We start from the raw sequence: 16267 nt of genomic DNA on the forward strand, positions 1-16267 counted from the left end.
CTAAGTTTAGTTTTTGTCACTCGTCCGTGATTGGTTTGATTCGTGATGGAGGAGTGTCTGTGCACATTAATATAAAAACGCCCCAAACCGTCAGCACCTCGTGGGTTTAGCTAGTGGAGGGGTGAGAGGAAGGTGTGTTAGGAGTTGGAGAGTTGTTTGGAGTTTGTGGAGGATTTGAGGAGGTTATTTTCGATTGTTGAGTGCTGTACTGTGTGTGTAAGTAGTCTTGTCATACTTGTTGTGTAGTTATTTAAAAGTTTGTTTACTTTTTTGTCATTGTTTTTTATTTCACGTATATTGTCATTGTTTGTGAGTGAGTGAGTGAGTGAGTAAGTGAGTGAGTGAGTGTGTGTGTGTGTTTGGTGTGTGGTGTGTAGTGGTAGTGGAGGAGTGTGTTAACTGTTTTTTTTTTCTCAGTGTTATTTGTTGTTTGTCCTGATTATGTCCCAGTCAGAGGTGAGTGAGGTGGAGGAGGTGAGTGAGGTGGAGGAGGTGAGTGAGAGGGAGGAGGTTAGTGAGGAGGAGGGGGTGGATGCTGCTGCGGCCTCCAGTGATAGTGATGGTGTTGTGGCTCCGCAGCCACGCACCACTACAAAGACTGGCCGCAATGTCAAATTTAGCTATGCTGAAAATATGGCTTTGGTGCGGGAGCTGATGAGGCATTATCGGCAGTTGTTTGGCCATGATGCTGCAAAGGTGTCATCACGCAGGAAGAGTGTTCTGTGGGGGAAGGTAATTGCGGCTGTGAATAGTGAGGGTGTGGTGAGGCGGACCGAGGACACGTGCCTTAAGCGTTTTTACGACATTAAGCGCCGTGTCAAGGCAAAGATGGCCAAGGAGGCTAAATCGGCCCGCCAAACCGGGGGTGGACACCCCTTCCGTGCATCTTACCGAGATTGGGAGGAGCCTGTGCGTGCACTCATTCCGCAAGAAGTGGTTGGTGCCACTCATGTCCGGGATTCGGATCGGCCAAGGCAGGATGGCGAGTTATTTATGTTTACTTATAAACAATTTTAATCATGTGTGCTTTGTCCTTAGTTGTCTGAAATGTCTTCTAGCTAATTGTGGTTGTCAGTTTGTTCATTCTTCTAATGTGTTGGTGATGTAGTGCAGGCCTGGCCAACCTGTGGCTCTCCAGCTGTTGTGAAACTACAAGTCCCATCATGCCTTGCCACAGTTTTGCTATTAGGGAATGCTAAAACTGTGGCAAGGCATGCTGGGATGTGTAGTTTCACTACATCTAGAGAGCCACAGGTTGGCCAGGCCTGATGTACTTTTTTTTTTTAATTATTATTATAAAAATCTTACTGGTTGCCTTGGAGTTTTTCTGGTGTTGTAAGTCAAAAGTAAATGTTTGTAGGTGTGTTTTCATGCTTTTATAGTTTAATTTTTGAAACAAAGGTTTTTTATAAATACATTTCATATCATTTATGATTATTGTGTGTTGTTATGGGTTGCCCTTTGTGTGCTTGATGTGTTTTTGAATGCATATTTGGTTGTGATGTTTCCATTTTTTCAAAGATATTTTTTACTAGTGTTTTATTATTATTGTGTAAAATTGAGACCTTAGCGTGCAATATTGTGGTTGTGTCAAGCTACGACGTTTTGTTTTTAAGTAGTATAATTGTTTGCATTATGCGCCTTTGTGTGTTGTATTTTTGTAATAATTTATGCAAATTTAAAGAATACGCACCCAATGACGTCAGGCAGAAAAGCATAAGCATCGTTTAGTTTAATTCTCAGCAGGTACCACATATGTTAACATCACAATGAGGAATTTGGGAAAAAATATCACCAAAATAGTATGTTCATAAGGACATTCTTCATATTTCTACAGTACGCCAGAGAAGCAGCACAGCAAGACCACAGCCAACACTGCCAAGCGATGCAGATGGTGGCAATGCCGGTAAGATTTAACTGTATACACATATTCTGCAAACACATAGAAACACAAAATGTTAATGATTATCTTATTTACACAGGTTCTTCTTCGGCAAATCCACCTACACTAAGGCGCCCATCACAGGGCTCGGTTAGTGTGGCAACAAGGCCACCCAAGAGACGCAGTCTTGAGGCTCCAGCACCAGCATCACCACCCCAACGCCGCATCTCCGCAGTGTCGGCCGTGCCACCACTAGTTCTATTGGCCAGCCCCCAAAGTGAGGATCCACAAGCCCCTCAGTTGTCTGGTGAGTAAACATAACAATTACGTGTAAATAAGTAAACAAACAGTGTTGTCAATTTATTAACCTGGAGAAGGCATAAGGATTTGAAAAAAAAACTGATATGTGCAAGGTGATAAAGGCAGCAGTACAAAATAAACACAACTGTTAATGTACATATTGGATCTGTTTGCCTTGTGCCTTTATCACCTTGCACATATCACTGCTTTTTCACTTCCTTATGCCTTCTCCATGTTTAGACATCTGGCCCACTGTTAGTACATAGAAAATATAATTAAACTAATGACCAGTCATCCTTGCAATAATCAACAACAACAATCAGATGGTGTGAAGGTATTTTTAGATGGATAATTGTCAGATGTGATGTTGGCCATATCAACACATTTTTGACACAGAATTTTTGGCGTTAAAAAACAACATAAATGTTAAGTCTCATTCAATTGTTTTGCATGGCCAACAACACCACTTCTACACATAGTGCACCATAATACTTTTTCTACCATTGTTAATGTGTACATTTTAGGACACTATATTTGTTTAAGTTTTTGCCAGACCACTGACTGCCTTGAACAATGTATGAGTGTATTGGTAAACACATTTATTGTATTGTGTGTGTTGTTCCAAAGGAAGGTACATTCCCAATATGTGAAAGTATTAATTTGTATTTGTTCGAGTTCTTCGTGGTTACACATTAATTGTGGCTCAGAGTCCAACAATTTATTAAAAAAACATCAACTGAGAAGTGAAGGATAGAACCAACGTATTTATACAAACAGATGAACAACATAGTCAAGTTTATGCCACAATCTATTGATCAATTAAAACATGAATATTAAGAAGAAATGCATGTTGACGTAAAGCTAGAGTAAGACCAATGCTATAAAGTTACTAAATACTGGCTGTCTTCAACCCCATACAGAACCAGCCATCATGCCCGAGGATGCCCAGCAGGAAAGTGACCAGCAGGATACATACACTCTTCACCTGCAACCCATAGATGATAGCCAGACAACCACGCCGCAGGACATACCCCAACCACCCCAAACATCCACAGCCCCCAATTGAGCACGACACCAGGCCAGACACAAATGGACACTAAGTTTTGGAGCGGATGGGCCAAACAACAGGAGCTGAACTATGCGTGCCTTACCCAACAAAGCCAATACCTGGCAAGTCTGCCCCATCATCTGCCTAGACTGGCTCGAAACTCTGGCAGACTTATCGTTCAAGTGGGAAGAATAGTCAATACAATGGAACAGATGAGGGCAGACAACTGCCAAATGCAAGCAAATCTCGTACGCATCATGGATGAGCAACAGCGCCAACAGCAATCCCTAATTTAGGTCATCCAACACAACCAAATTATCAATGAAAACATGTCCCGAATAATAGCAAGCCACACTGCAGCTAATACGCAAGTCACTGCCAGCCTCAATATACTCAGCCAAAGCCTTAATGTTTTGGCATCACACCAAGTCAGCTCTAGCTCGGGGACAACTACACCAAACCAGACCCCAGTTCAATCCCCAGTTAGACGCTCCAGTAGAACCAGGAGCAACGAGCCAGCACAATCCTCGGCACCCAGCACACAACAAAGAAAAAAATAATGTGGCCTGCAGATAATTTTTTGACTATTACAATATTATGTTGAGTTGTTGTGGCAAAAATGCCATTGTTGTAGGAAATAAATTGCTCACACGGAATATGTGTCTTGTTTAATTAGCTACAGAAACAACCTGTACATTAGTGTCTAGGACCAGATGTGTATTGTTAGAAATATATTGCCTGCCCCTAGGTGTCCTCAGCTCAACGTGTGGCTAATCTCTGGCACCCAGAACATTGGCCATGGCCGCAAGATCAGATAAAGCTACCCTGACTGCATGCCACTGCGACTCCTGGGTAGGGAAGCAGAGAGAGGCATGTATGTAGCCAACCAAGACATCCAAAACCTGAGTGGACAATCCAAAATTAAAGGTGAGTGTCATGACCTGTAATCAATACAATACTGTGTTCTATTACATTACAGAAGCACCACTTAGACATAGACGTGTATGTATGTTTAAACTCACCTGAATTAAATATTTCTAAAAGGTGGCCTGTGAGATACTAATTACATTGCCAGTCACAGGCTGGAAACTGCCATTAGCCATAAAGTGCAACACAGCCAGGAGTTTGAGCAGGCCTGAGACAGAGCGAGAGCGTGCTGTCTCAGGGTCTAGGTTCAGTTTGACAAGGTCATACAGACGGAAAATGTTATTTACATTTAGTCGGAGCATCTGTATAACATGGTCATCAGCAAATGTGTTATCGTTTAAACGCACACTACAAAAACAAGCCATGGCCAGCCTATGCGGAACCTGTACAACCTGCTTACCCTGTAGTTTTTCCTGGCCTGGGTTTATTGTAGCCTCATGGAGCAGTGTCCGGTATCCCCCAGCAAACAAGACAGCAGTACTACACACAGTAGCAGCCATTTCAGATTGAGAGAGGAGAAAAATGTGTTGGGGCCCCTTTTAAAGGTCCAAAAAGTCAGGTGTGAGTAATATAGAATTGGCAACACATGTAAACACGCTTCTCAAAAGCAGGTCTACTTTTTTTTAGGCTTTTTGTACGATTAGTATTTTTTCACGGCCGCACATGCATTTTCACGGTAGAGATTTCAAATACGAATGCTTAGTAAATGACCGTGTTCCATACCTAAACAGCCGCGTTTGACCGATGGTGTATTCATTCGTATTTTTTTTATTGGACTTCCAAAAAAATTTGAATGCCCTCATCACTGCCGTGATTTCAGTTTAGTAAATTCCCGAGGTGACACTTTGAAGAAAAAACACCATCTCGGTCAAAATCGGGAGCTTAGTAAATATACCCCCGTGTCAGTTCAATGGGAGTTCGACCTCATGTAAATCTTCCCTCTGATCTCTCTCATTCCATGAGTCCTTCGCAATCATATCACTTATATTATTAACAACGGGGGCATGGCACCTACTGAGCGTTATTGTAAAAGAGTGCCAGTGCCTGACCCTGAACAAACACACATACGCTGTGACTTACAGCACTTAAAGTGTTACTATAGTGGCATGGCACCTACTGAGAATTTTTGGAATACAGTACCACTGCCTGTACTAGTGGCTATTATTTACTATTATGAGCTCTGGGCTGCACTGTGAGAGTTCTGGGGAGCACTGTGGGCGGGTGGTCTTCTGTTTGCCGGCGGTCGGGCTCCCGGCGCTCAGTATACCGGCGCCGGGAGCCCGACAGCCGGCATACCGACACTTATTTTCCCTCGTGGGGGTCCACGACCCCCATAGAGGGAGAATAAAATAGTGTGGCGCGCGTAGCGCGCCACCGTGCCCGTAGCGTGGCGAGCGCAGCGAGCCCGCAAGGGGCTCATTTGCGCTCGCCAAGCTGTCGGTAAGCCGGCGGTCGGGCTCCCGGCGCCGGGATGCTGGTCGCCGGGAGCCCGACCGCCGGCCAGCCGTAGTGAACCCCTGTGGGCAGTTACAGCAACAGTAAACACCGTTATATAAAACGTCTGACTAAGCTGTTATGCGAGTTGTTCCAATGGGGTCTTCAGGATGATTCAACGTAATTAGAAAGACACTCACTTTCAAATTCAGTCTCGCATTCCCATAAAGGTATCTTTTATATTGATAGCAGAGTAAAAGATGATTTTTTTCCAATGAGGCAGCAAACAATAAGAATAAGACTTACATTAAAATTCAGTCTCGAGTACACTGAAAGGTTTCTTTATCTCCCACACGTTGTAGACAGGAGACCAGCAGACCGATGTAGTTAAAATCACACACAGATTTATTTGATGAGACTAAAACACACATGGATTCTGCAACAAGAAACGTCCCGCAATAGATGGGCTGTGACAAGCGTTTTTGTTCAGTGTGTATGCACAGCGATGATCGTTGACATCTCTGGGCTGAAAATCGCTCAGTGCATACACACTGAGTGATTTTCTCCCCTGCCCAGCGATGTCAGCAGGGGTAAACGGCTTTAAATAGCAGGACGCTATGGAAAGCCATTCACCCCGTCGTTTATCTGCTGGTAATACAAGCAGATGAACGGCGGCTGCCGGCGATGAAGCGGGGGCGCGCATCAGCGCTCATTGCCGGGGCATACACACTGGGCGGTTTTGATCTGAAAGCAGCTCAACACACCAAAAGTGACCTACTTTCAGCTCAAAATCGACCAGTGAGTATGGGCCTTTAGACATATTATAGACTGTTTAAAAAATGTAATGCTTATCTTGTAACCATTTAAATGTTACTTAATAAAAATGTAACAGATAAAATATGTGTCAATACAAAACACCATTATCCTCACATAGCTTTGTAAGATGCACTCCTTGTGGTTTTCCATGTCAGATGCTATTGAGTGTGAGCAATATGTGATCCCAGACTTGGGTGATCATTCCGACCTGATCGTAGCTGTGCTAAATTTAGCCCAGCTACGATCACTTACACTGACATGCTAGTACGCCCTGCATGTCAGCCCCCCCCCCCCCCCCCCGCACAAGTACAAAAGCATCACACAGCAGCGATGCTTTTGTACTTGTAGAGTAACTCCCGGCCAGTGTAGCTCCTGCGGATGGGCGGGAGTTACTCGTCCTGGGTCGTAGCGGCTGCATGTGACATCACGCAGCCGCTGTGGTCTGCCCATGCCTGCGTTGGCCGGACCGCACCCCTAAAACGGCGGCCAAATGCCACCGTGCCGCCCCCTCCCACCCAGCGAACGCCTCTGCCTGTCAATCAGGCAGAGGCAATCGCTAGGCAACAACGGCCTTTGGCCGTCTGGCATGCGCCGACACTCTGCGGTGCTGGCGCATGCGCAGTTCTGACCCGATCGCACCAATGCGAACAACTGCAGCGTGTGATTGGGTCCGAATGACCCCCTAGGTGCTAGCCATTGGTCATTTTTTTGGGGTGTATTTCTGGTGCGAGGGTATATTTACGGGTGACATCATATGTAAAAACCCACACCTTGGAGGAATATTCATTGAATATACATGAAAATCAGAAAAACTGAATTCAAGCACATTATAAGGCTACACACTGAGCACAATTGGTCTTTTTGTTTGTATGAATTGTTTTTTGGGAGTCCACTAACAGGGGCTTTCTACAAATCGCTGCTGGTGATCTGAGCGCAAGTTTACAGACATTTTGTGTACGTGCATATATGTATATATATATATATGTTTATATATTTATATTTATATATATACCAAGTTCCAAAAGCCGGCACTCCATGGAAAACTGAAGATAACCTGCCAGGATGCTCTCAAGAGGCCTGCCAACCCCCTCAATAATCTCCAAGAAATAGAGGCACTCCCGGACTGCAAACTTAGTGAAAAATCATGGTGATTTATTCTTCAACGTTTCGGGTACTGCCCCCCGTCATCAGGACACACACATAACACACAGTGCATAACAAATAGTGCTTAAATACAATAACTTACAGGTCCCCAGGTCACGTTTGCCGCTTCCCATCGTGTGTCCCGGCGTTTGTCCCCCCACTTCCGGTCCCAACGCTGATGTCACGCCGGAAGTGACGTCCGCCGGCTCACAACGACGGAGCTGCTTTGGATTCCATAGCGATGCGGCAACAAGCGCCCCATCGCTATGTATCCTGAAGAATACAGAGAAAACAACTAAACTTAAATACTAGACATAATACAATGCAACCTTCTTGCATAATCAACAGTGGACAAAGACATAATAAAACTGTGTTACAGTGTATATGCAATACGAGGCTGTTTATCGCCATCTAGTGGCTTAAAACCATATTATTAAGTGAGTTTCATAAAACACAAAAACAAAACATATATGCAATATAATTGATAAAAATGTAAAGTGCTACGTGCTAAAAGGACAATCTCTAGTGCTGAACTCCTATTACGTGCAGCTAAGCTTAAAATGTATCACTGGTATATGTATAAATGAATCCTGTTCCTGACATATATTCAACAAATCTAAATAATATCTATACTGAAATTTCTCACTTAGACTTTTACCACCAAAGGTTCTCCAATGTCTTACCACCCTGCAATATGAATTTATGAATTTTAATCAATTGTCTCTCATAATCCAACAAGAGATTATGGGAGAATACTGTAAGCAGGATTCCCACATTACAAAGATAGGTCTTATAATAAATTGGCAAGAGTAGAGCGGACCTGTCATAGACTGAGTCCAACATTCACACATATACAAGCAGACATACCCAGTGCTGTAAAGAGGAGACTGTTGGCCACAGTACTGTAAGAAGCCGGTGGAGCTCAGTCCCATGTGCAGGGAGCTCAGCAGATGAGAACTCCCTGTAGTATCAGCAGTAGCTGTGACCATGATCTGACCCACCATCTAACAGAGAGGAGAGGGCCCGGGCCGCTCATGTCACCGTCTGCCTGCCGCAATGCTCGGCCCACTTTTCATTACCGAGTTCTGGCACTGTCACAGGACGGGGAGAGGATGCTGCAAGCTTCTATTGTAAACGTCCCTCCAAAAATGGCGGCTGCCTCAGAGGAGACAGTTATTAAAGACACTAGAGGAGGCTCCTCTCGTATCTTTAAAAACTGTCTCCTCTGAGGCAGGTACTTTTCAATAGAAGCTTGCAGCGTCCTCTCCCCCTCCTGTGTTAGTGCCAGATCTCGGTCATGAAAAGGGGGAGGAGCTACATGAAATGGAGGGGACGGAGTTACATGGGACCAGGCTGCTACCACATCTGCTACAGCTCCAGCCAGCCTGTGATAGTAGGTACGTTGAGGGAGAGAGAAAGTGTGTGTGTGCATATATATATATATATATATATATATATATATATATTTATTTATTTTTATGTTTTATACTGTATATATATATATACATATTTTTTATTTTATTTTTTATTATTATTATTTTTATTTTATTATTTGTTTTTTGCTTGTTTTTTTTTTTTTTTTTTTGGGGGGGGGGGGGGGTTGTCCTGCCTATTTTGTGTGTTCCAGGCCCCAGAATTTCTGATGGCAGCCCTGATCGTGATTGTGGTAGCGGTCACGATCACGGTTCGTGATGAGGTGGAGACAAAGCTGTCTCCGTCTCTAAAAAAATTAAATTTGGCCTATCAGGGGGTCTTTCTGGGTAACCAGAAACACCCCCCTGCATGCGCTACTGACATATCTTCAGTGGATGGGCCCGATCTCTCCACTACTCATTTGCCACTGTCTCCATTATAAGCTGTGAGTAAAGGGGCATGTGGGACTGAGCAAGCTGGGGGATCCAACAGTGCCTTGCAGCCTACCCGGTCTTTTTTAGCTTAACCCCCACATGTGTAATGATCCTTTGGGAGTATTTACTATGCAATTATAAAACCATCATTGTGTGGACATTATATATCTAATATTTCTTACAAAGATATATGAGGATAATGGTGGCAACATTGTGTGTTTTGTATTGACACATATTTTATGTTACATTTCTATTAAGTAACATTTAAATGGTTACAAGATAAGCATTACATTTTTTATACAGTCTATAATAGGTCTAATTATCTCTGGAGATAAAATAGTTTCTATTGTGTTACTTTAATAAATTGTTTTGTATTATATATTCGTGTTGTCAGACTCTTAAGTTCAGAATGAATGTTCCGACGTCATCGCGCACCGCACAGCATAGTGGCACAGACACTAGGGGTCATAATTGACCTCTAGTGTCTATGCTGTTCTATGGGAGAGACGTAATAACGTCTCTCCCATAGATCGAAGAGAAGAGAGAGGGGAGAAGAGCGGTGCCGCCGGCGGAGGGGGTCTGGATCAGGAACGGGGATGGTAAGTATTCTTTTTATTTATTTATTTATTTTCTTGCAGCGTCGTGACCACGCCCCCAATTGAAGCCACGCCCCCATATTTTGCCCGGGGCGCCACAACTCTTAGAACCGGCCCTGAGTGTAATGGGACTGTATGAGGTAACCAAATCCGGGCTTTTGTTAGGTTTTGGTAGCTACGCGTCTGGTTCCCTTCAAAGCGGGGAGGCACAGCAGGGCACTGCGGGGGGCACAGTGGCGGATCTTGCCCTGGTGCAGCGCCCTCCCGAAGGCGGCGCCGCGGGCAAAAGTACCGCTTGCCCGTGGCAAGAACCGCCACTGATTACACTCCTAAACCAGGATTATAAAATGTTGTCAAATATTTTAGCCACTCGTCTGTAAATAATTCTCCCTCTATTTTAACATCCCATCAGTCAAGTTTTACCCATGGGAGCCACATAGTTCGTAATGTTCAGTTAGCGGTAGCAGCTTTATATTCCTCAGTAACCCAAAGACACTCTTCTAATGTGTTAAGTTTAGATGCCGAGAAGACATTTGATAAAATTTTGTGGCCCCATTTATATACTGTATTACAAAGGTGAGGGTTTGGATCTTCCTTCATTAATATGATCAAATATTTTTATAATTCACCTCATACAAACGTATTTATCAACAAGCTTTTGGGTAATCCTATTCAAATGTTCAGAGGGACTCGACAGGGATGCCTGTTGTAGCCTTTACTTTTTAATCTTGCTTTGATAATGTTGGAGATAAACTCTTCTGCCAGTGGCCTTCAATTGTCTAATATCTGTTACCAACGCATTGGGAGCGCCACAAAGTAACACGACACGAGGTATGTTCAACAAGATGAGACTGTATTGGTTTGTTTGTCCAAGGTTATTATAGGCATAAAAATGATTACACAAGCATTTTGTATGTATCACAAAGAGAACATAGAATAATTTCTGAAAAGACAAGAGACCTTGGTAGATGCCCTTCCCCCCTCCTTCACTTGTAGGAGTCTAACTCACAATATGTTTTCAGAAAGTTCATTTGACCTTGCTTCTCACAGAAACTTCTTTCTAACTTTTGAAATGTCAGCATTACTTATAACTCATTATGAAGCCTGAAGCATTTACTAAAATGGCTGCTGTTATACAAGATGGCTGATAGCTGCATTAGCATAATATTGTCTCTCTCAGTCCCTCCTTTTTATAATAATCTGACATTACAGTTGAGCTATGAGGCAATACAATATCTCTGCCTAATGAGTTCTAAGCAAACAGTCTAGCTATGATGGTGCTAAAGGCTTATATCTCTGTGAGATGGTGCTTTTCATTTTATCCGACAGAGGGTAATGACCGTTCGCTCATATCCATCAAGGTAGACTGCTCACGGCTCTTTCTTGCCAAGCTCTTCTGTAACTTCTTAAACTTGGAGGTTTCAAATCTTGAGTTTATAGCCTTTTTGCAAGCTGAAAGACAACAAAATATCTTAAAAGACAGATATATAATTATTGCTAAGACAACAATTTTAAGCAAAAACATTAAAATTCCAACAATCTATCCTTTAATCCCACTGAACCAGTTATCTGGGTTTAGCCAAGATAACCACCCCTCTCCATCCAAATCTAATTCAGGGTCATTGTGCTTTTCTCTGAATGTATCCTTAAGTTCTTGCCCTTTATTTAGGTGATCTTCTATGGCCTCCTCAATAGAGGTGATTTGGTTCAGATAATTGCAGCATGCTCCTTCTACTAACATGCACATTCCTCCTTCCTTGGCCGTTAGGTAATCTAAAACCATTCTGTGAGCCTGCACCTCTCGCTTTACCGTTTTTATGTCTTCTAAAACTAGTTTAATTGTGTCATCATATATGGCAGTAATGTAGGTCATTCCGAGTTGATCGCTTGTTATTTTTTTTTCCGCAACGGAGCGATTAGTCGCTAATGCGCATGCGCAATGTCCGCAGTGCGACTGCGCCAAGTAAATTTGCTATGCAGTTAGGTATTTTACTCACGGCATTACAAGGTTTTTTCTTCGTTCTGGTGGTCGTAATGTGATTGACAGGAAGTGGGTGTTTCTGGGTGGAAACAGGCTGTTTTATGGGTGTGTGTGAAAAAACGCTGCCGTTTTTGGGAAAAATGCGGGAGTGTCTGAAGAAACAGGGGAGTGTCTGGGCGAACGCTGGGAGTGTTTGTGACGTCAAACCAGGAACGAAACTGACTGAACTGATCGCACTTGCCGAGTAAGTCTGGAGCTACTCAGAAACTGCTAAGAAGTGTCTATTCGCAATTCTGCTAATCTTTCGTTCGCAATTTTACTATGCTAAAATTCACTCCCAGTAGGCGGCGGCTTAGCGTGTGCAAAGCTGCTAAAAGCAGCTTGCGAGCGAACAACTCGGAATGACCACCAATGTTATTAAGCAGCTTTGCTAATGCTTCTATGCTATGGGAGTTCTGAACCGTTCCTCTCGCAAGGGCTAATCCCATTTTCTTGTACCATGGAATGTAAATAAGATCATGGGCATGAGTTTTGCTATTTTTAGTTCCCTTTTCTTTAAGGGACTGAGATGGGCTGAGGTATCCTCCATTTTGGGATTATCTATTGATCTAACTGCTGATATTACCTTCCCTAGGGTACAGGTACCCTGTCCTCCATAGGGTATCCATTTATAAGACTTCTTCCCACACAAAACACACATCTGGTTTTAAAATATAGGGCGCATTATCTACTACCCCATATGCAATCTGTAGACTGTACAGTGGGCCTGAATGACCTCGATTTATAATGAACATGTCTTCAATGGAGCTGTTGAGCCATTCAGGTTGTGGGGATTGGAAGTATTCAGCCTGCTTTTTGCCTGTAAAATTAGATTTAGAATGAATATATGAGCTGCATTCTGAACTGTTGAGCCATTCAATTATTTGGGGATTAGAAGTATTTGCCTGTACCTTAATTTCCCTAAGGGTAAATGGGTAAGTATAACTTCCTGTACCGCATGTGGTGATGTCCAACCCCTTGTTAGTTGTGAAATTTACTAGGGTTTGGGAACAATCTACATGACCTAGTTTTTGAGTGACTGATTTTAAAATTATCCCATCGATTATAGGTCGGCTCTTAGTGGTGGGTGGTGCCTGTATACAAAAGCTAGGCAGACTGGTTATTCCAGCTGTGAGTAAACTCACTGGTCTTCCAGCCATAGATTTGTTATAACATTCCCCTAGTGAATAATTTAAGGACTGGAATTCACTTACTGGTGGATGGGTGCATACCCAACAATTGGACAAATTAAGTACCTTGGCTACTTGGAAGTGAGACTGGACCAATGAGTTTGGCCAGATAGTAGGGATGTGCACTTGAAATTTTTCGGGTTTTGTGTTTTGGTTTTGTGTTCGGTTCCGTGGCCGTGTTTTGGGTTCAAACGCATTTTGGCAAAACCTCACCAAATTTTTTTTGTCGGATTCGGGTGTGTTTTGGATTCGGGTGTTTTTTTAAAAAAACCCTAAAAAACAGCTTAAATCATAGAATTTGGGGGTCATTTTGATCCCATAGTATTATTAACGTCAATAACCATAATTTCCACTCATTTTCAGTCTATTCTGAACATCTCACACCTCACAATATTATTTTTAGTCCTAATATTTGCACCGAGGTCGCTATATGGCTAAGCTAAGCGACCCAAGTGGCCGACACAAACACCTGGCCCATCTAGGAGTGGCACTGCAGTGTCAGACAGGATGGCCCTTCCAAAAAATACTCCCCAAACAGCACATGACGCAAAGAAAAAAAGAGGCGCAATGAGGTAGCTGTGTGAGTAAGCTAAGCGACCCTAGTGGCCGACACAAACACCTGGCCCATCTAGGAGTGGCACTGCAGTGTCAGGCAGGATGGCCCTTCCAAAAAATACTCCCCAAACAGCACATGACGCAAAGAAAAAAAGAGGCGCAATGAGGTAGCTGTGTGAGTAAGCTAAGCGACCCTAGTGGCCGACACAAACACCGTGCCCATCTAGGAGTGGCACTGCAGTGTCAGGCAGGATGGCCCTTCCAAAAAATACTCCCCAAACAGCACATGACGCAAAGAAGAAAAAAAGAAAAAAGAGGTGCAAGATGGAATTGTCCTTGGGCCCTCCCACCCACCCTTATGTTGTATAAACAGGACATGCACACTTTAACCAACCCATCATTTCAGCGACAGGGTCTGCCACACGACTGTGACTGAAATGACTGGTTGGTTTGGGCCCCCACCAAAAAAGAAGCAATCTCTCCTTGCACAAACTGGCTCTACAGAGGCAAGATGTCCACCTCATCATCATCGTCCGATTCATCACCCCTTTCACTGTGTACATCCCCCTCCTCACAGATTATTAATTCGTCCCCACTGGAATCCACCATCTCAGATCCCCGTGTATTTTCTGGAGGCAATTGCTGCTGGTGAATGTCTCCATGGAGTAATTGATTATAATTAATTTAATGAACATCATCTTCTCCACATTTTCTGGAAGTAACCTCGTACGCCGATTGCTGACAAGGTGAGCGGCGGCACTAAACACTCTTTCGGAGTACACACTGGAGGGAGGGCAACTTAGGTAGAATAAAGTCAGTTTGTGCAAGGGCCTCCAAATTGCCTCTTTTCCCTGCCAGTATACGTACGGACTGTCTGACGTGCCTACTTGGATGCAGTCACTCATATAATCCTCCACCATTCTTTCAATGGTGAGAGAATCATATGCAGTGACAGTAGATGACATGTCAGTAATCGTTGGCAGGTCCTTCAGTCCGGACCAGATGTCAGCATCAGCAGTCGCTCCAGACTGCCCTGCATCACCGCCAGCGGGTGTGCTCGGAATTCGTAGCCTTTTCCTCGCACCCCCAGTTGCGGGAGAATGTGAAGGAGGAGATGTTGACAGGTCGCGTTCCGCTTGACTTGACAATTTTCTCACCAGCAGTTCTTTGAACCCCGGCAGACTTGTGTCTGCCGGAAAGAGAGATCCAACGTAGGTTTTAAATCTAGGATCGAGCACAGTGGCCAAAATGTAGTGCTCTGATTTCAACAGATTGACCACACGTGAATCCTGGTTAAGCAAATTAAGGGCTCCATCCACAAGTCCCACATGCCTAGCGTAATCGCTCTGTTTTAGCTCCTCCTTCAAAGCCTCCAGCTTCTTCTGCAAAAGCCTGATGAGGGGAATGACCTGACTCAGGCTGGCAGTGTCTGAACTGACTTCACGTGTGGCAAGTTCAAAGGGCAGCAGAACCTTGCACAACGTTGAAATCATTCTCCACTGCGCTTGAGTCAGGTGCATTCCCCCTCCTTTGCCTATATCGTGGGCAGATGTATAGGCTTGAATGGCCTTTTGCTGCTCCTCCATCCTCTGAAGCATATAGAGGGTTGAATTCCACCTCGTTACCACCTCTTGCTTCAGATGATGGCAGGGCAGGTTCAGGTTTTTTTGGTGGTGCTCCAGTCTTCTGTACGCGGTGCCTGCACGCCGAAAGTGGCCTGCAATTCTTCTGGCCACCGACAGCATCTCTTGCACGCCCCTTTCGTTTTTTAAATAATTCTGCACCACCAAATTCAAGGTATGTGCAAAACATGGGACATGCTGGAATTTGCCCAGATTTAATGCGCGCACAATATTGCTGGCGTTGTCCGATGCCACAAATCCCCAGGAGAGTCCAATTGGGGTAAGCCATTCTGCGATGATCTTCCTCAGTTGCCGTAAGAGGTTTTCAGCTGTGTGCGTATTCTGGAAATCGGTGATACAAAGCGTAGCCTGCCTAGGAACGAGTTGGCGTTTGCGAGATCCTGCTACTGGTGCCGCCGCTGCTGTTCTTGCAGCGGGAGGCAATACATCTACCCAGTGGGCTGTCACAGTCATGTAGTCCTGAGTCTGCCCTGCTCCACTTGTCCACATGTCCGTGGTTAAGTGGACATTGGGTACAACTGCATTTTTTAGGACACTGGTGAGTCTTTTTCTGACGTCCATGTACATTCTCGGTATCGCCTGCCTAGAGAAGTGGAACCTAGATGGTATTTGGTAACGGGGGCACACTGCCTCAATAAATTGTCTAGTTCCCTGTGAACTAACGGCGGATACCGGACGCACGTCTAACACCAACATAGTTGTCAAGGCCTCAGTTATCCGCTTTGCAGCAGGATGACTGCTGTGATATTTCATCTTCCTCGCAAAGGACTGTTGGACAGTCAATTGCTTACTGGAAGTAGTACAAGTGGTCTTCCGACTTCCCCTCTGGGATGACGATCGACTCCCAGCAGCAACAACAGCAGCGC

The 16267-nt window shown here is 44.2% G+C and overlaps 1 long non-coding RNA gene across 1 annotated transcript; it reads right to left on the reverse strand.

Moving 5' to 3' along the window:
* Positions 1-1702: 1702 nt before the first annotated feature.
* Positions 1703-8629, reverse strand: LOC134970107 (uncharacterized). The gene is made up of 3 exons (XR_010189665.1): positions 8418-8629; positions 7654-7823; positions 1703-2186 (listed from the first exon to the last, which is right to left on the reverse strand). It is a non-coding gene; the product is annotated as an uncharacterized LOC134970107 (long non-coding RNA).
* Between the last annotated feature and the right edge of the window lie 7638 nt (positions 8630-16267).

This window comes from Pseudophryne corroboree, chromosome 11 (genome assembly GCF_028390025.1).
Source record: "Pseudophryne corroboree isolate aPseCor3 chromosome 11, aPseCor3.hap2, whole genome shotgun sequence".
Taxonomy (NCBI): Eukaryota; Metazoa; Chordata; class Amphibia; order Anura; family Myobatrachidae; genus Pseudophryne; species Pseudophryne corroboree.